This window comes from Quercus suber, unplaced genomic scaffold (assembly GCF_002906115.3).
Source record: "Quercus suber isolate HL8 unplaced genomic scaffold, Cork oak 2.0 scaffold_356, whole genome shotgun sequence".
NCBI classification, from domain to species: Eukaryota; Viridiplantae; Streptophyta; class Magnoliopsida; order Fagales; family Fagaceae; genus Quercus; species Quercus suber.
The window spans coordinates 660,404-686,244 of NW_027069808.1; the positions used below are offsets into that span (position 1 = coordinate 660,404).

At 38.4% G+C, this 25,841-nt stretch overlaps 1 pseudogene; it reads right to left on the reverse strand.

Moving 5' to 3' along the window:
• Positions 1-308: 308 nt before the first annotated feature.
• LOC112033716 (probable amidase At4g34880) lies at positions 309-20,810 on the reverse strand (annotated as a pseudogene).
• Between the last annotated feature and the right edge of the window lie 5,031 nt (positions 20,811-25,841).

Below are 25,841 nucleotides of genomic sequence, written 5' to 3' on the forward strand. Positions count from 1 at the left end.
TTCTTTCTCAAAAAAAAAAAAAAAAAAAATAATAATAATAAAGAAAAAACCTAAGTGAAGTTAAGGCAATAATTATTTTACCACTGTACATCTTTAGTGCGATGGTCACTCCACAAGTATAAGTGCTTGTGGGATGTAGAAGGTAAGGATCGGAATTTAAGTTTTCATGAGAGAGTTTCACACATATATACATTTAGATTAGACTGGAGTAGAATTTCTTTATTGTGTATTTAAAAAAAAAAAGGTTACAACAATTTTTATTTTTGCAGCATATATATTGCTATTAGCTTCCATACAAATATTTTTTTTCATGATTGTAATGATGCAATAGAGCCTTTAAAAATAAATTTAGGAGGCTTCCTGATCTTTGTTGCTTGCTCAAAGCCATAGGCGATCTCAATCAGCTTAGGCTCTGAACCCTTAGTCCTCCAAACCATAAGCCAAATGGTTTCCCGTCAGAGTCATATCCTGCAGGGACAATTACTCCTGGGAAAACCCCGATTGCAAGGATTGTAGAAACACTAACACCGGCAGTCACTATTGCATCTAGCTTATTCTTTGTCATCAACTCCACAAAACCTTCTCTAGTCAGTTTTGCTAAATTTGCCAACGCAGCCTTCTCTGCATTTCCAATTCCATTTGTTGCTTCAGCTTTTACAAACTGGTCTTGTCCATATTCTAACTTCTCCTATATTGGCATTCATGGAATATTCAATAATTAGACATCATTGAGTTTGATTTTTAGTAACAATAGGTTTATGATGAAAATGTTTACAACTTTTTTCATTATTGTTGATGTGGCCTAATGCGATTGCTTAGGACAAAATGAGCTTTTGTCCTTTTTAAAAAAATAATCCAGCATTTTGCCCTATTTCTCAAATTAATTAGAAAAATGTCCATCTTTTGAAACTTGATTTATGATAAATCGAGTTAGGCCTTATAGCAGCGTTTTTAAGGAGCCTATAATGACGTTTTTAGAACCTGTAGTGGCGTTTTGTAACTCGAGCTCTATGATATCGAGTTATAGGTAAAAAAAGTAAAAAAAAAAAAAAAAAAAATTGCCTATAACTCGATTTCATGTAGATCAAGTTACAAAACGTCACTATAGGTCCTAAAAACATCGTTATAGGTACTTAAAAACGCCGTTATAGGGCTCCATAATTTTTTTTTTTAATAACTCGATTTATCATAAATTGAGTTACAAAATAGGATCATTTCTCTAATTAGTTTGAGAAAGAGGGCAAAATGCTGGATTATTTTTTTTAAAAAGGCCAAAAGCCAATTTTTCCCTGATTGCTTATAGTAAAAGTAAAGTTAGTACATAGTGATAAGTTTATGTAAAAGTGATGTTGCTCAAATCACAACCACTTTAAAAGCATCCACACCAGTTTATGTATAATAGAAAATATGTGAAATTTACACATTTAAGCCCCAAACCTACCCACATCAGTCCATCTATATCATTGTAGATTTTCATTATTGCAACAGTAATCATGTAAATATACACGGTTACTGTAGCTTTGTATTTTATTTTTTTACTATTTTTTTTTTCTCTCACTTCTTCCATCACCCATCAGATTCTCTCTGAAAGTTCAATATGGGTACGAAACACCCTCGAACGTTTAGACCCCCAGATACAAAAAAACCAATTCAAGCTTTATATCAAACAATTAATGTGCGGAGTATGATAACAAGCTTATAACAGAATTGATAAAACAATCTAAGCCAAATATAAACACATCCACAGCAGTAAATATAAGGCAAAGATAAAGGAAAGAGAGATGCAAACACACGGACAACACACGATGTGTTATCGAAGAGGAAACCGAAGTCCTCGGCGTAAAACCTCTCCGTCGCCTTCTAAGCGGTGATAAAATCCACTAAAGAATATAGTTGAGATACATGAACAGCAGAAGACCCTCTAAGTCTAATCTACCCAAGTACCTAAGCCCTCCAAGCTTCTTGCTCCAACGAGGTTATGCCGAACCTATTTCTTCTTTAGCTTGCTGGATTCCGCTACTTGACCATAACATCAACCAATGTATATTGGTTCCTTTTCAAACTGCTTCCCTAAGCACCAAATGAACCTTCTCACAGACGTGGGTGTGGTGAGATAAGGGTTTGGTAAATGACCTCTCAAGGGTATGACAATGGAGAGGAAGAGAGTAGAGGAATTTGTAGAGTCTTTTTAGATGAAGATTGGGGATGAGGCAATCTTGTTTTTCTCTAGGATTTTCTCTCACAAAATTCTCTCTAGAAGCTCTCTCAATATGAAGGGTATAAGGTTGTTTATATAGTAGGGTGAGAAGGGAATGTAAAACGTCAGTTTTTGCCAAACAGGGCAAGTTGGCGACTTGGTCTCGTGGCTTGTCCAAGTCGTGATTTCAAGTCGCGACGTAACGGCCTGGCCAGACTAGAGCTTTTGTCCTATAGCGTGACAGCTGGCGCGACCCTTCAACTTCCCAGTGTGCCTCTCACGTGCCAGCCTTTGGCGGCTTGCCAGTCGCGATCCACCCGCGAGCCCTAGCCGCGAGCCTCTGTTTTTCTTGCACACTCTTGAGCTTTTCTTCACATCTTTTCACACACTACCCTTACAATTTTTCCACCTAAATACAGGGTTGCTAAGTGTTAAATTATAAGCAAATTGGTCACGGAATAAAGCCAATTAAATGGTTGATTAAATTCAACCTTACAATCTTCCCCTTTGGCTATTCCGTGACAAAACTCTACAACAGACTCTAGACTTAAACGTGAGTTGGGAACAGTTGGAAAACTCACTCACACCTAACTCTAGATTCTGTAAAGCTCTTGAACATATGAATAAGTAACTCCTGAAACACAATAATATATCAATATCATTGTATGCAGAAAACTTAATATGCATATGGAGCAAAATAAGCATGATCAAGCAAATATGAACATAAGTATAAAAGTAATAATTCATGGCAAGATCAACACCAGTAGTCACTTAAGCAAAAGTGATTACTATGTTCATTTACACAAGGAATGAACATTCGGACATGCAAAAATGATAAACTCAATTGAAGAGTATCATTTGCAAGTCCAACATTCAACCAATGCATACAACCATATATGCATCTAGGAACAATCCTACACGGGCACAAGAGTGTTGTACTTAAGATAATGCAAGGCATTAACAAGTACTAAATCATAAAGCACAAAGGCTGCATATACAAAGTTTTTGCAAATACATGGCACAAACCATACAAGCCTACAAACTGTGCATAAGAACAAGAAACAACCCTCAAAGCTTACAAAAGCATCAATGGGTACAAACCTACAATTAAACAGTGCTTAAAGCTGAATAACATCATACTATATAAGTGCTGAAAGATATAAGATGGATATAGAACAATGACAAAAACTAAAGATAGACAAAACAGTAAACAAAAATCTGTTAGCTGAAATCTCCCCCTTTCGCTGAGCTCTCCCCCTGCCAACAGCATCTCCCCCTTTTTGTCAAGGAATAGCTAGTCGTCATTATCTTCGAGCTTTCTTTGAATTTCATCCATTTGAGTTTGAATCGAAGTAAACTTCGTATCCCATCGAGAGTTGAGATGATGCAAGATGGAAGTAAGATTGGACATCTTTGAACTCAGCTCATGAACAGAAGCTACAATAGAATCTAGCTTCTCGTCAGCAGGGAGTGAATTGGAGCGCGAGCCACTGTGGGTCGCGAAAGCTTCTGTTTTGATTCCCTTATTGCTATGACCAATGCTAGCGTTGAATGTGCGCATGTTGATTGGATATGGTTTTGCGCAGGGAACTTCATTCTCAGACGGATAGATTCCTTTACGCTTCAGAATCCATGAGATGAGACAGCAAAATGGGATGCACATCCTTGATTTTGTTCTTAGAACAGTTTTGCGAAGGATATGAAAGATATGAGCACAGATGTCAATCTCGACATCAGAAATCAGATCATGAAGAAATAGTGCACGCCCGAGATTCATATACCCTGTGCTGGATAGGGGATACAGGTTGTGAAACATGATGATTGTGAGCACCCTCAATTTTGGAGGAAGAGATGAAACACTGACTGAATTCCCATTTGAGGAAAATTCCAGATTGTCCCCAAGAGCTGCTTTAAGTAATTCCTCATCCGGATGAAAATCATCATAGACCGGTGATATCCCAAGTATTGGCCTGTTGATGTGCAGAATCTCTGTTAGGTATGCGGGAGAGACCGAGAAACTTTTTCCTCTAACCCAGCACTTAAGTTCATCTCCTTCAATAATTGCATTGGCATAAAACTCTCTTACCAGATCTTCATATGCATCATCAAGGTCAGAGAGGAGATAATTCCAGTCTTTGTGAGCAAACCATTGAGGAATGTTGGTGTCAAACAGAGAATGTTGGTCAAAGACTCTTTCAATCAGAGGTGTCGCCTTTTTGAAGTAATTTTCATGAGTCTGAAAGGCAGCATATGATCGAAACTTGTTGGGATCGAACACACCAGATGGGGAACGAGCCCGCTTTGGTCTAGGAGAGAAATCATCAATTTCAATGACATGTTCCTTCCCTTTGCTGCTTCCTCCTTTCACAGCTGATCTCTTAAATGGAGACATTTTCACTCTGCACTATGATGTAATTCACACACAAACACCAAACAAGACAGCACCCATTATTAGCAATATGTCAGTGCCATACCATGGATAATGAAGGAAACCATAAACACTTGAAATTTAGGGTCAAAACATGACAATGAGTTTGTTTAAACAACCAACACCATAAGAAGAACACAAGATAAAGATGATCAGTGTATGGACCAGCACAAACATACAGTATAATCCGAAAACCAGAAACCCATGTTCAAACAAGATAAATCAGAATACACAACAACATCTTCACAAAACGGAAAAAAATTGCCCAAATCAGGAAGTATGAAGGGTAAGGAAGAAAACCCATACCTTTTTGTTGAAGATTTGAGAGAAAATGATGCAGAAATGGAAGTTTTTCAACGAGAAACACAGAGTTTTTGTGAGAGTAAAATGAGGAAGACAATGAACAGTCACACAAGTACGAGGGAAAACTGAAAATCAATTTTAAAAACTGTCTTCAAAAACTCAAAACAAGCGTTTTTCGCGACTTAACCAAGTTGCTAGTAAGTCGCCAAGGTAAGCCGCGAAACACTGTGAAGGTAAGATTCTAGAAAAATCTTCTAAGTGTTTTTCGCGACTGGAAGGTTTAGCCGCGAAGGAGTCGCGAGCTGAGTTGCGAAAATCTCTGAGTAACCCTCGCGATTAGACATTCCACCCGCGAACAAGCCGCCAAAATGAGTCACGAAAAGAGCAAAACTCAAAATTTTCAAAAAATTTCTAAGTCTTTTTCGCGACTAGAATACTGACTCGCCAGTAAGTCGCGAAAAATCTTTGATTGAGCTCGCGACTGGGGCTTGCGACTGTGTCAACCCGCGACTTAGTCGCCAAAACAGGGCAACACAATTTTTGAAAACAATTTTGCATTTTTGTAAAAACAAAGTACTTTCCAAAAACAAAACAAAACACTCAAAAATATTTTTGTATTTAACCAACAAAGATTGAGCATGTGAAAGCACATTTTATCAAGTACAATCACACAAATGAATATGGCATTCATTGAACATAGACTTGTGTGATGTGTGTGGATATCAAAAGTGAGATAGTCCTTAGTCCAATGTGAAGCTTCAATGATCAATTCAATCAAGGCATACACAACTAGCACTAGATAATGTGACCTATCTCAATTATAGAAGCATGCATATATGACCTCCCACAAGAACTTGATAACAAATCTTTGAAGCTTTTCATTTGGCTCTATATTCAAAATATCATTTGCCATTTTTGAGCAAAGAAACTCTCATTGTGAGATAGATGCCTGAAATTTTTGATATTTCAATTTATGAGTTAGCCTTTGGCTTTTTGAGCATCATACATTTTATTATGGTCGCTTTCCCTTTTTCCTAGTCAAATACTAGTATGTGCGACAGGCTTTTGCAGCTCTATATCTCTTTTCATTTTGAGATTTACATTTAGAGGGCTCTTTAAAAACATAAAAATAAAAAGTGGGAAGATATATAGGCATGAGTCTATGCATGTCTCAAGATCAACAAAACCATTCACTAATCATTCATGACAAGGTTGAAGATCTATTTACAACAATCACATAGATTTCAGAATTTCTTCCACAATGATATGAGTGCAAGAGAGACAAGCTAAGCTCGTTAAATGCACAAAGCCATTAGTACAAAAGTACAAGGCAAAACATGCTTTGAGACAAAAACTCAACAAAGTGATCAAACTTTTTGGATTTTCAACTTTTTATGTGTTTTTGGATTTTTGACACGAAAGCAGTAGAAGAATGATCAAAAAACAAGAAAGATGTAAAAACATTTTAAACACAAACAAACCACAAATTAAACAGATACTCAAAAACACAACACAAATAACCAATCATATCCACAAAGCATAGGAAGAATTGATGCATGGACATGTTATAATGCTTATGCATGAGTACCCTTTGTCACCCACACGTCATGTGCGTTTGGGGTGATATCCTTAATGGATCAGGTGCGAGAGTTAGGACTTTCAAACCTCCTGTTGAAGCTCTCCAAGCAAGTGGTGAAGGCGCCAATCATTTTCATCACGTCCGTCATTCCAGAATCCCGGTTTTGGCTCCTTGATTGCTCACCACCCCAAGACCTCAAGTCATTTCTTCTTCCTCGGGACCGAGGTACACTCGCATTGTTGTCTGCTCTTAGCTTTTGACAGTTTGGCCTAGTGTGTCCTTGTAATCCGCAATAGTGACAAATATAGTTTATTCTAGGACCCTGCTGCTGTCTTGGGAGAGATCTTCCTCTAGCTCCAAATCTGACTTCAGATTGGTTTCGGGACTTGTTAAACATCCGTTGATTAGCCACATTCATTTTCTTCTCAGCCTCAACTATCTCTGGAGTAGACTTATTAACAGCCGTCTCTTTGTTTTTCACAAACTTTACTTCCTTGGTGACTTTGGCTGATGAGCTGCTCCCTCTGGTATATCCCAACCCGGACTTGTCTGAGGCATGTCTTTAAGATGAAATAACATCATCTAGCTTCCTGGAAGAGACTCTATCTACCTTGGCATGAGCTTGTACTACCTCTTGCTCGAGAAACCTCACCTTCGTGTAAGCTTCTGATAGCTCACCATTAAGTGCTTCAATCTCACACTTTGCCTCCTTATATCTAACCAGCAGGCTTTTGAAATCTTCCTCAGCTCTCTTCATTTTCTTCACGGCTACCTTTGCCACCTTTGTATACTCTCCTGATTTCTCAAGAAGTATTGCGTAATTCTTTTGAAGGCTGGATGCGTCTTCTTCTTCTTCACCTTCTGATTCTTCAACAATCCCAATGGACTCCTCATCAGAACATTCACCTAGCTCATTCACAAGAGTACTCAAATCATTTGAAGATCCCACATGTGCAATGGTCATGAATGCTGAGAAATTTCCTTCTCAGTCACAGCTTTCTTCAGAGTCAGATTTTGATGAGTCTGAGTCACGCAAAGTAGTGGCATAAACCTTTCCTTTTGACTTCAAATAATTTGGACATTCCTTTTTGAAGTGTCCATGTCCGTTGCACTCGAAGCACACAATGTCCGAAGGAGATTAAAACTCCTTCCCTTCTTTCCTCGTAAACTCTTTCTTATCACCTCTTGAAGATGAGAATTTCCCTCTATTAAATGGTTTCCCACTGCCCTTCATCTTCAGAAATTTTCGAAAGTTCTTTACAAGATATGCCACTTCCTTTTCCACTCCATCTTCTTCGGAGGGATCATCCATTCTTTCGGTGATGGTTTTGAGAGCAAATGATTTACTCGTCTTGTGTGAAGGCAGTCCCAGTTCATATGTTTGGAGAGACCCAATCAGCTCTTGAATTTTGATCTCATCCAAGTCTTTACTCTCCTCTATGGCTGTGACTTTTTCTCTAAAACTTTCAGGCAAGGACCTCAAAATTTTTCTCACCACCTTGGTATCTTCAATCTTCTCACCAAGATTGAGTTTAGCAATGACAATTTCATTGAGCTTCCCATAGAATGAATCAAACGATTCATCTTCACCCATCTTGAGCTCTTCAAATTTGGTGGTAAGCATTTGAAGCTTTGTGTCCTTCACCTTCTTAGTCCCCTCATAAGTTGTCTCCAAAATTTCCCAAGCTTCCTTGGCCACAGTCATGTGAGATATCCTGTGGAATTCATCAGGAGACATAGCACAAAAAATAGCATTTAAAGCTTTACTATTAGCATTGGCTGCTGCAAGAGCTGCCTTATCCCAATTGGCCTTAGGAACCTTTGGTTTAGTCCAACCTATCTCAACCGCATCCCAAACGGTATCTTCTATAGAGCATAAAAATGCTCTCATTCGGACTTTCCAAAAAGCATAGTTATTACCATCAAAAAATGGTGGAGCAGTGAGAGATTAAGACCTATCCATCTCAACAAGGGGTCAAGCATCACACTTAGGTATTAAAACCACAACAAGTGTACCCGCTCTGATACCAATTGAAAGTTTAATATGGGTACGAAACACCCTTGAACGTTTAGACCCCCAGATACAAAAAAAAACCAATTCAAGCTTTATATCAAACAATTAATGTGCGGAATATGATAACAAGCTTATAACAGAATTGATAAAACAATCTAAGCCAAATATAAACACATCCACAGCAGTAAATATAAGGCAAAGATAAAGGAAAGAGAGATGCAAACACACGGATAACACACGATGTGTTATCGAAGAGGAAACCGAAGTCCTCGGTGTAAAACCTCTCCGCCGCCCTCCAAGCGGTGATAAAATCCACTAAAGAATATAGTTGGAATACATGAACAGCAGAAGACCCTCCAAGCCTAATCTGCCCAAGTACCTAAGCCCTCCAAGCTTCTTGCTCCAACGAGGTTACGCCGAACCTATTTCTTCTTTAGCTTGCCGGATTCCGCTACTTGACCATAGCATCAACCAATGTATATTGGTTCCTTTCCAAACTGCTTCCCTAAGCACCAAATAAACCTTCTCACAGACGTGGGTGTGGTGAGATAAGGGTTTGGTAAATGACCTCTCAAGGTATGACAATGGAGAGGAAGAGAGTAGCGAAATTTGTAGAGTCTCTTTAGATGAAGATTAGGGATGAGACAATCTTATTTTTCTCTAGGGTTTTCTCTCACAAAATTCTCTCTAGAAGCTCTCTCAATATGATGGTTATAAGGGTGTTTATATAGTAGGGTGAGAAGGGAATGTAAAACGTCAGTTTTTGCCAAACAGGGCAAGTTGGCGACTTGGTCTCGCGGCTTGTCCAAGTCGCGAGTTCAAGTCGCGACGTAATGGCCTGGCCAGACTGGAACTTTTGTCCTGTAGCGTGACAGCTGGCGCGACCCTTCAACTTCCCAGTGTGCCTCTCACATGCCAGCCTTTGGCGGCTTGCCAGTCGCGATCCACCCGCGAGCCCTAGCCGTGAGCCTCTGTTTTTCTTGCACACTCTTGAGCTTTTCTTCACATCTTCTCACACACTACCCTTACAATTTTCCCACCTAAATACAGGGTTGCTAAGTGCTAAATTACAAGCAAATTGGTCACGGAATAAAGCCAATTAAATGGTTGATTAAATTCAACCTTACACTCTCTCTTCTGTCTCTTTCTCAACTTTAATCCCAGCAAAATCCTTTGCAAATTCATCAACAAAGTCATCAAATCCATACTAATCATAAAATTCATCAAATATAGATATCAAAATCATCAAACCCATATACAAATCCTTAAATATAGATCTCAAACTCATAAACCCATATATAAATCCACATGAATCATCAAACCCAAGAAGAAGAGGGCGTTTTTGACAAATTATTGTGTAAAATAGAAAAAGTAGCTTCTTATGTTAAAATAGACGAAAACTTTTAGACATACTGATACAAATGCTCTAACAAGTTGTGAAAAAATTTATATCCTTGGCATTGCTCAATTATTTGTGTCAATTTTATGTATGAATGTAGGACATCACATAAATCAAAAGAACCTAACTTTATTATACTGACCAATTTTGAGTTTTCTTGTTGAAGTCAATCAAATTAGCTAAAGAACGGACTGGGGAAGTCACTAGCTCATTTAGATATGCATTGATGGATATTTTAAACTCAGTTGCCGATGCAGTTCCGTCAACGCTCGTAGGGCTATGGATTTTGTCAATATTAACTATTTCCAAATTGACTACCAGAATTGTGCCTTGTTTCCTGAATTTGCATGAAGTATTTGTATCAATTTCTAAATGGGTGAAACAACAGTTATTACAAATATAATAGCAAAAGCCTTAAAAATTTGTTGCATCAATTTTTAAAACATGAAATTTTAAAAAGAAAAAGTGTTTAAGTATTTTACTTATAATGTTTTTGATGTAGTACTAATCAAATTCATTCTCACGTTAGTTGGTGTTAAATTACTGATTGTCCCAAAAGCTTAAACTATTAGGAAATGGTGAATTTAATCACTTAACTATAAGTCTAACACTCCCCCTCACTTGTGGGCCTAACCTTCATTCCACTTAATAAGTGGGAGACCAACAAGTGGGAATTTAACATTTTTAATGGGAAATAGCGTAAAGCTAGGTATTGAACTCAGGATCTCTTACTCTGATATCATGTTAAATTACCGGTTGTCCCAAAAACTTAAGCTCTTAGGAAATGGTAAATTTAATCACTTAATCATAAGTCTAATAGTTGGTAAACATTTGCAGTAAAATTTGGAGCAACTTTAATAATTTTTCCAGCATTTATGGTAATACATGGGATCATGTTTTGTTACCTTAGTGTTTTAAGATGTTCAGCAGTTTGAGTGGCAATAGTATCATTCCCAAAATTGTAGAAGGGATCCCTCACTATCCCTTCTCTCTTTGCTCGGAGTCCATCAGCCTTAAGAAATTGTGCATAGCCACCTTTTGGTATGTACTGTGATATTTCAGTTGTTGCATTATCATAGTGGTCAATGTCTACAATGGCATTGAGAACGTAAACGACATCTGCTACTGTTCTACAAATGGGCCTGTTCCTTCCTAATAAAGTCATGACCTATTTAATGATGCTTGTTGACAAAAGTTGTGTTAATATTAGACAAAATAAAACATCACTCTGGAATTAGGTTTGAAAATGCGTGTGACATAGTTATGATATCATGATAAAGTATGTAATAAAATACAGTATAAAGAAGAAAATAAAGGAGATGGACCAACTAGGACTGCATTAAATGAAGCACATATGACAAGTTGAAAGGAAGGCAAGATGCTCGTTATGCTTGAGGTTTGAATTCTCAACATAGTGCAAATGTGCTAAAAATGGTGATGAGAGAGACCTTCGATTCTGCAATGTTCTAACAATAGTGGTGAGAGAGAACCTTGATTCTGCCCATTCTAGGGAATAAATTTGGAAGAATATGTGAAAAAGAAAGAGATATAATTACCATGGATTTCTACATTTGTATCGTGTATGTTTTTAGACCTCTTAACACAAGTTGTTTAATCTAAATATTTAGCCAAGTGATTACTTAGATAAATTATTCAGTTTTAGGTTAACACAATAAAATCATATTATGTAAATAATGCGGAATTATAAAAAACAAAACAATATGATAACCCAAGAAAATCTAACCGGTAAAAAACTTGAGGAGGATTTAACTTAACTGTCTTGAAGATAAAAACAGATCCACTATGAAAGAATTGAAGTTCGTACAATAAGACTTAAACCACTAATATCCTATTACTACCTTGAGTAGAAAACTTACTACCATGATCACGTGATAGCTTCGAGTCCACAGACTATTTCTTTCTTTGATTTATTGCAACCACAAGTTCTCCTACTTGTGACTTTGAGACTCCACTCAAAAGTTTTGGATATTCTTGAAAGTTCTTTATGCAGTAACTGAAACCACCATCAAGTTCTTGGTCTTGATAGCTCTATGTGTGTGTATGAAGGTAAACATATCTCAGATCTCACAAAAGATTCAACACACAATTTACTAAAAGACTTCTAAAACGTAACTAGGGTTTTTTCTTTTATACTAGGAGTAAAATACAAAACCCTACACGTCAAATGGGCTTGGGCTGAATTGGAATTTTTATAGAAAAATCAATCTGCATGTGGTTCGATCGCTTGAGTCTAATTTTTGATCGATCGAGCCTTGCAGATTAAGTCCAATAATTTCTACAATCACTCAATTCCAATTTTACAAGTAAACACACTTTGAGCAAGCCTAAACCTAGATTCTATATTTTGATCATAGTTTGCCAACACAATACAAATTGAAGTTCTAATACATTAGTTTCTAAAATCTTAGAACCTAACATATGTGAAAGCTCTTCATGGCTACATTTTTTCTATTAAGTTTTGTGCATTTCAATAAATCCATTGAAGGGTATTAGAGCAGTCTAAATCTTAAACTAACTATAAACTAAGGTAGACTTAGAATATTTTTCACTATAAATAGGATTAAGATTACGTGGTTTGTGCTCCACATATGATTGGGATTATTTTGTTTGCACTCAAGTAAATTTTTAAGATTGGGATTATAACTAGCTAGACTAGAGTTATATAACAGACTTAGAACTTGACTAGGTATCTCCAACAGTTAACATGGCAAGGCTCAGAAGATATCATAAATTGAAATTACAAAACTTGTAACTGTTGTTTCACCATTTTGACATTGCAATTTCAAAACATTTTGGACATGGATTGAAATTCTTATGATCTGTACATGGTAATGAAGTAGAGAATATACAAGCTACTGATGTTGGGCAACTTATATCTGCCCTCCTAGAACCTAATTTTATCCAATTGGGGACAGTGAGAGCAGAAACCTTTTTTGTTTTGTTCGCAGCTATAACTTTTGACAAAATCTGTTGGGCAAGACGCCAAATGGTGCACCTGGAGAAATCTTTTGACAACATGGAGGTTTCAAGGAAAAATTGCAAGGAAGTAGAGATGCATTAGTCAAGATAAACAAACATGTGCGGTGGCTTAAACTGAAAAAAATACGAAATAAATGTAAATTGTGAAGTAGCGATAGTCAATAGACGCCAAATGGTGCACCTGGAGAAATCTTTTGACAACATGGAGGTTTCAAGGAAAAATTGCAAGGAAGTAGAGATGCATTAGTCAAGATAAACAAACATGTGCGGTGGCTTAAACTGAAAAAAATACGAAATAAATGTAAATTGTGAAGTAGCGATAGTCAAGAACTGCTCCTTTCTAGTAGTGATTACCAGAGATAGTGCAGGGAAGCTTAGAGAGGTGGCAACCTTTGAAACCACTACCATGGATCCAATTATAGCATAGCTGAGGTTGTATGTGGTCTAAGAATTTTGCCAAAGCTCTAAACTATTCTCAAGTTGTAGTAGAAGGGGGTTGTATATCGTGGGTAGAGTCCATTAAATGTCCAAGGCAGCCCTCCTATTGGGAAATTGTGTTTGATAATGTGACTTTTGCTTTTATTATTTTTATTTTAAATAATTCATAGTTGGGAGAGGGGATTTTAACCATGGAGTTTCCACTAGAAGATGTCAGTTTTAATAGAAGCATAGTAGAAGAAACAGAAAATAACGACTAGTTTTCCAACGGTCATAATTTTACACACAACGGCACCATATATCATTAATGAATACGGTGACGTTTTGTTAAAAGATAAATACTGGAGATAGAGCAACACGACACCGTTTCAGTGTGGGCAGATATTTTTGGGATCATCTTCATCCTTTCCCCGTGTTGCTCAAAGCTATGGGAGTTAGATATTTTTCCTGTAAATTGCACATTAATCACATGTGTAAATTCAATGTAACTAACTCCTATATTTTCGGAATTATTATTAGTTGGTTAGATTAGGCTTTAAGCTTATTTCTGGCTCTGTATATAGAGAGCATTACTCTTTGTATTATTTAGTTAGTGTTGCAATATAATTCTCAGTTTTTCACACTCTCTTTCTCTCTGTTTCTGCCATTAATACACAGAAGCTTTTCTTGCTTTCTTCAAGTTTAACTACAAGACTCTTCACTGAGGTTTGTAGCTAAAGTTTTTGTAAGTTGTAATTTTGGATGGGTCCACAAGGATGCTAACAGAGCTACTCATGTGCATTCTTTTGTGGGCTAGGTTCCATTAGATTTTGGAGGTGGAAATAATGAATGCTTTTAGTCTCTTATGTTATGAATAAAACTTTATCAGTTCAAGGAAAAAAAAAAAAGAGGGAGAAAACATACCCGACACTATCTTGTCTTGGTGAGACTGGTATGATTCCAGCTCAACTAGTGAGACCAACAGTTGGTTTGATGCCTACTACCAAGTTATAACTGGAAGGACATAAAATAGAGGCATCAGTCTCGGTTCTCAGCGACACTGCTGCCATATTTGCTGCCACTGATATTGCTAGTCCACTACTTGACCCACAAGGATCTCCCATTGTATAAGGACTCTGCACAACATAGCTAAACAGTCTTATGGAACTTAAGGTCAATTTGTTCTCTCTATTTATAGAATGATCAAGTAGAATTTGGTACTGTAATTAAAATGAACTAGATATAACAAAATTGACTAAAAAGGAAAAAAGGGATTTCGCAACAGTTGGGTAGACCTAATTTCTCTGTCCAATTTCTGGAAAATGTACAAGAAAAAATGTCTATGAATAAATCAAATATGACTAGTGATATTAATTAACTAATTAGTCAAATGTCGTATCCATATCTGGTATCCCCCACCCACGTTGTATCATGTCTGTGTCTGTGCTTCTTACTAAGATGGACTCAAGGCCAAAAAAAAAAAAAATGTCAATAAATAAATAAAAAAGTGGATGTATGTATGTACTGTGTATTGAATCAGAGTACAAGATCAAGTTTATCTAGACAGCAAAATCATCCAACAACAAGATAGGAAGAGATGTAGCAATCCAAAATGTGTTTTCCAACTATAAGTATACTACAACTCCTCTGATGTGTTGCACTGAGACAAGAAATAGAAGAAGAAAATGGATTATCTGTTCCGAGATGCATAAAAGCTAAAATTCAGATTATATTGATCAAATGGTTATTTTTTATTCATGCAAAATTTTGCTTCAAATCTTGTATTAAAGTGAAGTCGCAAAAATAAAAACCTGCAAGTTGCATTGTTAGTCTCTCCTGCTCAATTTCTCTTCCAACATAAATTTCATTCATTTACTTGACCCAAGCTAAGTGACCCAATACATGATATTGAACTTAAGATCTCCTGTTCTGATATCGCGAGAAAATATACAAATTATTAGGAAATGATAAATTTAATTGATTAACTAATATTCTAATACAATAACACTCACCTTGCCTTGGTCACCACTGGCGCTCCAGCCATTGGGTGATTCAAAGGTCCTAAAATGACACCACTCACTCAAAGTGGCCTTCCCCAATATGATAGCCCCAGCTTTTCTCAACTTGGTTACCACACCAGCATCACGTGGCACAACTGAGCCAAGCAATGCATATGAGCCAGCGGTGGTGTTCAGCTTATCCTTGGTTGCAATGTTATCTTTTGAGCAAAATGGGAATGCCATGTAATGGAGAGAGTGACCCTGATGATTTAAACTTGCGCTCATGGTCAGCCTTATCAGCTTGGTACAGTGCATCTGGGTTCACTTCTAGGACACCCTTAAGAACTCAGTGGTGAATATTTAGTGCCCATGGAAGTCAACAGATCGAGTAGCTAGCTCATTGGCCGATTGTATCAATCATTTATAAAATTTCAATTAAAAAAAAAAGTCGCCAACAGTTGCCTTGCTTGGATGCATCATCACATATGTTATGTTTTTCTCCAAACTCTTTAAGCTTTTTATATATATATATATATATTTTTTTTTTTTTAAATATGAATTTTGAAAATTTAACCGTTAAATTTCATGTTTCTTATATTTTTATACATATCAAATTTCGTTCAATTCAAGTGCTATTTATTATTTGATCAATTTTTATACACAATTTTAGATCACAAAAATTTGAATTTTAACGTTTGTTTGATGACATAGCAAATAATCATTGATCTTCTTGAAATTTTACAAGCATGATAGATATAATAAGAATATTCAATTCAACGGTTAGATTTTCAAAATTTACATTTAATATAAAGTTATATGAGTAGTGTGGGGTCCGTGGGCCTGATAGCCTCAGTCCATCATATAGCAGGCCCAAGGCCCATGCCGAGGATCGCCGGCTATTTCTGAGGAGAAAGGGGAAGCCTATTCTCTTGAATCCACGCTGAGGACACCTTGTCCTCGGCCTGACAAGAGTGATTTCGGGGAGTGGCTAACCCCAAGGTAAGCTGTCACTCTCGCATTTAATGCACTCAACTAACCCCCCCTGGCCGCATTAATGGAGAGGTAACCCCTTGGCAGGATAACGTTGGTCAGAGTGAGCCACTTGAGTATCGATAAAGCTTCTGATGGGATGGACGACCAGAGAAAAAGGCGAATAGACAATCAACAGATGGAAGCAAAAGATAGGAAGATCAAAACTATAAAAGAAGGGCTAGTAAAGCAAAAGAGAGGAGAGAGGGGGGAAAAAAGAAGGGCCTCCTCGGCCACAGGCCGAGGAGCATTCCCTCCTTTGTAAGAAAACACTTAGCCATTTTTAAAATAAGTTTGGGCATGGTGATCAACGGCCAGCACCTAAACCTGTCAGCCCACTCTCTATAAATGTATTGTTTGGGCTTGTTGGGCTGAAAACCCAACACTCAATTCAAATTGAGTCCTTACAATTGGGCATGGTGATCAACGGCCAGCACCTAAACCTGTCAGCCCACTCTCTATAAATGTATTGTTTGGGCTTGTTGGGCTGAAAACCCAACACTCAATTCAAATTGAGTCCTTACAATTGGCACCGTCTGTGGGAAGGATTAGGATGCTGGCCGGTGCACCAGGTAAACGTTCCAAGTTATAATTATTTGTTTTACAGTAGATTGAGTAAGATAAGGTTCTAAGTTCTAAGTATTTGTTTTACAGTAGATTGAGTAAGATAAGGTTCTAAGTTCTAAGTATTTGTTTTACAGTAGATTGAGTAAGATAAGGTTCTAAGTTCTAAGTATTCGTTTCACAGCAGATTGAATAAGATAAGAGTTCTAAACTTTAAGTATTTATTGTAAAAAAAAAAAAAAAAAAAAACAACGAAAGAGAAAAACAAAAGATCTCGATATTATTAATTCAAACGTAGAAAAATTACATATTACAATCAGAGGCTCAGGTAGGCTTGTGTTATAAGTAAATTTACAAGCTAATAGCCACCTGCTATTCCTAGCTATTCCTACAATCAGAGGCCCAGGTGAAGCCGCCCCAGGGGAGAACTAGCCGGAGGGAAGTGTCAACTCGTGCTTTTATTTGGCACCAAGAGAATGGGAGAGCTTGACACAAGGTGGAGGAGGTGAAGGACAATCATGCCCTCAGGCCCCCAACCACTCCCTCCTCGGCTGGGCAGAGCTGGAACAAAGAGAGGAGCAGACGCAGGGGCTCGGGGGACCCTCCCCCGTGATGTTCCCTCGATTCTCTCCATTCCGCTCGAGTGTTGGCCATTGGAGACGGCAATACTCGAGCACCGCCCATGAGGTGAATTCATGCGCCTTCCTCGTCGGGGGTGTGCTCCGAGGAAAGACGCGAGGTTCTTTAACAACACCCCTCTGAGATACCTCGAAGGGCACCATCAGGATTACGCCTAGACTCTGCCACACCGAAAGCCCAGTGGGGGCTGCGGCCATACCGGTTCTTTTCAGTCCCGGCAACAATTCCGGCGGGGTTGTTATAAGGAAATGTGAAGTTGGAAGGAGATGTTTTGCTCTGGTTGCGTTGAGAGGTTCATGGGTTGTGGGGTAACCATCTACTTACTTTATATAGGGGATGGAAGTTTGGTGAGAATTAATTCATGCAGGATTTGAGAAGGGTATTATCAGCTGGATCAGTAATGAAGTCCCCAATTTCCAAGGAGGCCATGGACGGTTGGACTCGTGTCAATTTACGAGGGCATTAATGAAGGCGCGTTTCATGCACCGGAGCGTCAAGCGCGGAATACGAACAGGCAAAGGGCGCTTCATAAATGAAAAAGATGGGGCCTTGAGTTAGAGATGAGATCAATGCCACGTGTAAAGATCCTAATCTGACGTAAAGAGTAGTCATCTCCAATAAAGCGATCTGAGGGCAAATCCATAATTACAAAAAATTGAAGTGATAGACAGAGCCAAGGTATTGCATGGTCCTCGGACCCAAACCTATGGTAAAACTACACACACCGATTATATTCAATATTTATAGAAAAAAATTGAAGTGGTAGACAGAACCAAGGTATTGCATGGTCCTCGGACCCGAACCTATGGTAAAACTACGCACACCATTATGTCTTATACAAAAAAATTGAAGTGGTAGACAGAACCAAGGTATTGCATGGTCCTCGGACCCAAACCTATGGTAAAACTACGCACACCATTATGTCTATACAAAGAATTGAAGTGGTAGACAGAACCAAGGTATTGCATGGTCCTCGGACCCGAACCTATGGTAAAACTACGCACACCATTATGTCTTATACAAAAAAATTGAAGTGGTAGACAGAACCAAGGTATTGCATGGTCCTCGGACCCAAACCTATGGTAAAACTACGCACACCATTATGTCTTATACAAAGAATTGAAGTGGTAGACAGAACCAAGGTATTGCATGGTCCTCGGACCCAAACCTATGGTAAAACTACGCACACCATTATGTCTTATACAAAGAATTGAAGTGGTAGACAGAACCAAGGTATTGCATGGTCCTCGGACCCAAACCTATGGTAAACTACGTACACCATTATGTCTTATACAAAGAATTGAAGTGGTAGACAGAACCAAGGTATTGCATGGTCCTCGGACCCAAACCTATGATAAACTACGCACACCATTATGTCTTATACAAAGAATTGAAGTGGTAGACAGAACCAAGGTATTGCATGGTCCTCGGACCCGAACCTATGGTAAAACTACGCACACCATTATGTCTTATACAAAAAAATTGAAGTGGTAGACAGAACCAAGGTATTGCATGGTCCTCGGACCCAAACCTATGGTAAAACTACGCACACCATTATGTCTTATACAAAGAATTGAAGTGGTAGACAGAACAAGGTATTGCATGGTCCTCGACCCAAACCTGTGGTGAAACTACACACCCCGATTATATCCAATTTATACAAAAAATTGAAATGGTAGACAGAGCCAAGGTATTGCATGGTCCTCGGACCCAAACCTATGGTAAAACTACACACACCGATTATATTCAATATTTATAGAAAAAGAATTGAAGTGGTAGACAGAGCCAAAGTGTTGCATGGTCCTCGGACCCAAACCTATGGTAAAACTACACACACCGATTATATTCAATATTTATAGAAAAGAATTGAAGTGGTAGACAGAGCCAAGGTATTGCATGGTCCTCGGACCCAAACCTATGGTAAAACTACACACACCGATTATATTCAATATTTATAGAAAAGAATTGAAGTGGTAGACAGACCCAAGGTATTGCATGTCCTCGGACCCAAACCTATGGTAAAACTACACACACCGATTATATTCAATATTTATAGAAAAGAATTGAAGTGGTAGACAGACCCAAGGTATTGCATGGTCCTCGGACCCGAACCTATGGGGAAAACTAGATACTTACAGTAAAACAAAATTACTGGCATAGCCAAAGTGTTGCATGGTCCTCGGACCCAAACCTATAGAAAACTAAATAAGTAGTATGCATTACCAGGGTAGTATATGGTCTTCGGACTCGAACCCACAAAGAAAATAACTGCTCTGAGAAAAGCCAAAGCGTTACTCAATGTCAGGCGATAATACAACCTTCCGGTTTATATTTGGATGATAACAGATGGTCCCGTGATGCCAACTCCAGAATGGAATACAAATATTGAGTAGAATACAATAGCAAAACGAGCAAAATAAAGTATCATTAAATGAAAGCAAAATACTTAAGTATTCGATTCAAAAAGAAAGTACACGACTCCCTTACAATGCCACTGAGGCAGGAAACGAGATAGTATCAAAGGAAAAAATAAACAAAGCTATCCTAGGCCGTATACTAGTTCCTTCAACTCAGTAGGTAAATCAAAAAGCTAGGGCCAAAGCTCAACAGCTATATCTCTAAAAATCCGCCGGAGGACTGGCCACGTCTTGAGGTCTTTCCTGACCCTCGGTTACGACTTCCCCCAACGCTATCCGGGGTTCGACTTCCTCGGATGGTTGACCAATTAACGGAGCATCCTCGGCGGTCTTGTCTTGACTTTCAACCGATGGTAAGGAAGACTCCCCTCAGGAGCAGCAGGCGTAACCTCGCGAATGGCAGTAGGGTAATATACCCTATCTTCCCTTCTAAGATCAGACGAGGCATCAATCCCTGCTTGGTTGAGGGCTTCATGCCAAGTTTGAGAGCAATAATGCCTGCACACAGCAGGAACTTGAGCCCGAAGGGTGGCTTCAGTCTTAGCCACCCCTTCGGTGAAGGCCTCTTCTTTTGCCTCGTCCACAGAGCGCTCAGCGTCTGTTTTCAAAAATGCCTCGTCTCTGGCTCTCACAGCCTCGTCCCTGGCGTACTCGGCAACACCTTTGTCGTGGATTGCTTTAGTCAAACTTTCCTTCATGTAGGAAATGTCCTCTTTGGCTTTCTGTAATTGACTTTCAACCTCTTGCAAGTGGACAGTTTGATCCTCAACTTGCTTCCTGACCACGGCTAGGTCAGAAACAGCAGTATCCCTAGCCTTCGCCATTTCTGCCAGATCCTCGGTCGCCTTTTTCAGGTCGGCCTCAGATCTCTTAAGAGTTTTAGCCGCTTCGAGGAACTTATCGCGCTCTTGCGCCAAGGCGTGACTATGGTCGCCAACCTCTTCGCCCAACCTAAAAAGGGCCTGGATAGCCTGCCAGCAAAAACAAGCAGCTTTATAAAGAGAAACAAAAGTACTAAGCAACAAAAAATTTCTAGTAAAAAGAATGGTTGCCAAAGGACCTACCATGCCTAGATATTTCTTAAGGTCGAAGACAACCTCTACCCCACTCATTTTCTCCAACTCAGCCATGTCAATGGGAAGAAGAAGAGATTTCTCTAGGGCCTCGGCTACGAGCCCCCTCGTCTCCTTGAGACTCTCGTATTGACGCGTTATCCATTAGGGGCTGGTCATGGAGCATAGCAGCAGGCAGCCATGCTTGGGCCTGGGCTGCTGGATGACCTTCTTGCCTTTCTTTTGATCACCAAGCTTCAACTGCTTTGGGGGTCTACGAGTCTTACCCTCCTCGGGCGAAGAATGAGATTTGCTCCCATCCATTGGATCCTTACCCTTAGAAAGTCTTTTCCTTTTCGGATCAGGGGACTCAGTAGAAGGGGCAGCTATTATAGGGTGGATGATGACCTGGTTTGCACGATTGGAACCTGGGACTGAGGTGCTGGGGGCTGGGATTGTAACTCCCCTGGCACATCTTTCTTGGAACCACCTTCGAGTAGGTCAAGAAGATTGGTCCGGGACTGCCTCTTTAAACCCATCTCGGCTTGGGGCCAACACGTTAAAGACTGAAGATCGGCTTCGGATAAGTGAGGATCCCCTAGGTCACCGGGAGGATCCTCGGCTGATCAGCTAAGTCAAATACACTATACTCGTCCTCGGAGGAGCTCAATTCGACCACCTCCCTTGCTTTCTTAGGTGGTCCTTTCTCGGCCACCGTTACTTGCTGGGATGAAGAGGGACCTGATAGCGGAATACCTTCAGGTACGTAAGACCCCCCAGTAAAAGAGAAACCGCTCTCCACCACGGTAATCTGTGTAAGCCGAGGATCACGAGCTCTAATTACGTGCTGCGGAACAGGAAATGACATTTGAGCTGGGTCACACCCGAGGATTTTATGAGCAGCTCTGACTTGGTTGTCAGACTCGTTCAAGAAAATTTCCGACCTGAGAACGGTCTCCAAATCCGCTTTGTTGACCAGGTGGAAGTGACGTGCAAAGGCTGTGGTGACACAACTCACGTTTTCTTTCTTAAAAAAAAAAAAAAAAAAAAAACCCATGTTTTGACTAACAATAAAACTTTATCATCTAAATTTTAGAAATTTAAATTCTACTCCTAGTAAAAGTCTATTATCAACATTTTAAGAAAAATTAATTAGTAAATTAATTTAATATTATTTGTTAGGATATATTTCTTCAAATTAAGGGATAATATTCAATATCGGTTTAATTTACCGAACGGACCGAAGTAATAATTGAATAAATACTGAATCGAACCAACGTGATAATTCAATAAATTCTGTAATGTAGGGGTATTAGGCCAGGAGCTCGTTATTTATATGGATATTGGGCCTAAGGCCCAGTCCAAGGTCGAGAGGTCGTCTAAAGAGGAGTAGACATTGTCAAGGGAGTCTACACTAGTAAATAAAGAATTTAGTCTTGGTCATAATTGCCTAGGAGGGTGGGTTGAGGATGAATGCCTCCTCGGCTAATAACGGCCGAGGTCAAGAGAAGTGGTCTACTGCTCAAGGGAACGTTCCAGGAAGTTTTGTCGGTATGGATAGGTATGGACAGGGGGAAGTCCTAAAATATTTAAAGAGAAAGTTGCTACCACTACATAAATGCACTGTAGCTAACTCTTTGGCCGCATTAATGTGGAGGTGATACTTGAACAGTGGCTATCAGCTTTACAACTATTATATGAAGACTTATGAAAAGTGTTGATGGGACAAATATCAACACCAGCCATCTGGCATGCATGTGGAGGACAAAGCTGAAAGGAGAAGGGAGTATAAAAGAAAGAAGAGGCAATGAGAGAAGGAGATCGAGAAACTAAGAGAAAAAACACTGTAGCATTAAGAACAAACTTTGTAATCAAACCAGAAAAAAAAATATATATATATATACATATAAGAACAGATCTCCTCAGATTTTGCCAATGATGATTTTCTTCAACATAAACCTGTCTTCTTTCATTCATTTGTCATCTGAATCTACTTTGGTGTTTGTCTAATTCATTAAAGGCCAATTTTTCAACCCATTCTCTACAAATTCATTGTTTTGGGCTTTTTGGGCCTGAGTCCATTCACCTTTTAGGTTAGGAACTCAAATCTAGTCCTTTAAGGTAATATTTCTTTTTTAAAATTCAATTGAATATTATACTACGATTGATATTTTTCTTATTGAATTATCGGATACCATAATAAGTGATAATTGAATAAAAAAAACTAGATAATATTCAAATTAAGGGATAATATTCAATAAGTTGAATAAATACTGAATCAGACCGAAGTGGACAGAATGTACCAAACAGAACCAAATTGGATCGAATAGGACCTAAGTAGATAGATTGGACTGAATAGGACCAACGTGAACAAACTGAACTAAATAGAACCAAAGGTGGACAAAAATGAATCGAATAGGACCAAAATAAATTGAATGGCTTGAATAGGATTGAAGTGGATTAAAGTGGATAGGATGGACCGAATAGGCCCAATGTGGATTGAAATAGGTCCAAATAGAACTAAAGTAGACAAAATGGACCAAATACGACCAAAGTGGATGGAATGGACCAAATAGGACTAAAGTGGAAATAATAGGACCAATGTGGACTGAATAGAGCTAGTGTGGATTAAATAAGACAGAATAGACCAATGTAGACTGAATAGAACTTTAGTGGACAGAATGGATTGAATAGAACCAATGTGGACTGAATAAGACTTTTGAATATTTATCATTTTTATTGCAAAAACAAAGGATAAGAAGAAAAAAGATGTTACAAAGCTACAGGCTATTTTAGCTTAGGAGCTAATTTATAGATAGTGGATTATAACTGTCAGTTTATAGTTCTGAGGCAAAGTTAGTTAGTTAGTACATGTATATATATCTTTGTACACAAACAATAATGAATAGAATCATTTATAGTTTTTCCAATTCAGATTTCATAACCAACATGTTCTATTTACCGAATAAAATCTTCTTAGTGTTGTGTTCAAGTTGTGCTCCTTAGGGTGTTAATCGCAAGAAGACGAGGAGTAGGTGGAGGTAGTGGCGGTGGTTTGGGAGCGAATAAAGGACAAGGCAAAGTCAACAGTGATGGTGGATGTGGTGGGCATTCAAATTGAATTCAGACCTGTCTGGACCTAGTGGTTGTGATTGGAGTTGATGAAGCTGGTGAGCTCATCTCAATGACGTTGGACAGAGGTTGGTGGTGGGAGGGGTTGGGGACGAATATGTGCTTGGTTTTCGACTGTTTTTTTTTTTTTCCCTTCTTTCTGATTTATTTTAAGTAAAATTAGCAATTAAGAGACATGTGGCTCATTTGATTTGTGGATCATGAGATGGAACAGGGAGTATGGAACAGATGATTTTGATTCATATAGATATTACAACATACAATCTAAAAACCAATTCATTTATTACATAACTTCAATAAGTTCCTCACATTTATTTCATACTCACTCAATACATAAAACTCTTGCTCTTATGAATGCTTAAACAAAACAAGATTAAATTATACAACTAAAGCAATGTTGTGGAGAAGCAGCATAAAATGGTTTAAACCATGAGGAATTGGTGTTGTAACTTTAGCCTTAAAATGGATTTTGTCATCTCTAAGAATTAGTAGCAAAATTGGACGTTGAAAGTAAAGTTGTAACTTCATTCATTGTTGGAGTATGATATGATGACCTGGGGGTAAATAATTGGAGAAGATGCAATGGAGCTTCAAAATTGAGCACTTGAATTGCTTCTCTTATTGAAGGCTTACGATCGCATTTAGAGTGAGCACACCAAAGCCGTATAACTAACAAATACTTCATTTGTTGCTCATCAAAACGTCTCTTAAAATGGATTTTGTCATCTCTAAGAATTAGTAGCAAAATTGGACGTTGAAAGTAAAGTTGTAACTTCATTCATTGTTGGAGTATGATATGATGACCTGGGGGTAAATAATTGGAGAAGATGCAATGGAGCTTCAAAATTGAGCACTTGAATTGCTTCTCTTATTGAAGGCTTACGATCGCATTTAGAGTGAGCACACCAAAGCCGTATAACTAACAAATACTTCATTTGTTGCTCATCAAAACGTCCACCCAACCTTTGGTCAACTGTATTAAGAACCTTTCCTCTTTCATGGAGCACCTTAACCCGGTTCAACATGACCATCTAATTGTCTTAGGGCTTGTGGTTGACTAGATTTCTTCCACAGGCTAACTCCAATGCAATGATTCCAAAACTATAAAAATTTGATTCCTTACTAGCCCTTCGTGTTGCAACACATTCAGGGTCGATATACCCCCAATATCAGATCTAACACACACACACACACACACACAAACAATTGATGTGGCTGCCTAAGGCCCCAAGTAGAAAAAAAAACCCTTAAATTTTAACCCCACACACACACAATTGATGTAGTTGCCGAAGGCCCCAAGTAGAAAAAAGGCCCTTAAATTTTAACCAATATGATATTTCTTTAATTAATTAAGCCCAAATATTAGCCAACAAATAAAATGATATTTTTTATCAAATGAAAAACAAGAAAAAAGAGAAAGGGAGAAATGCTACGTCCATAATATTCTTCAAAACATTTTTACAATAAATCTTAAGTAGCAAGATATTACAAGCTGTAAGTGATGGCAAAAAAATAATTTCAGTCGGGGGTTCAAATTAAAACTATTAACAACTTAACACTTAAGATTTATTGTAAAAAATATAGCTAATGTAGCACTTTTCAAAAATAAAAAAGAGAGCAATACACACCAAAAATTCACAATATTTTTCACAATAGTTGAGTTGACAACCT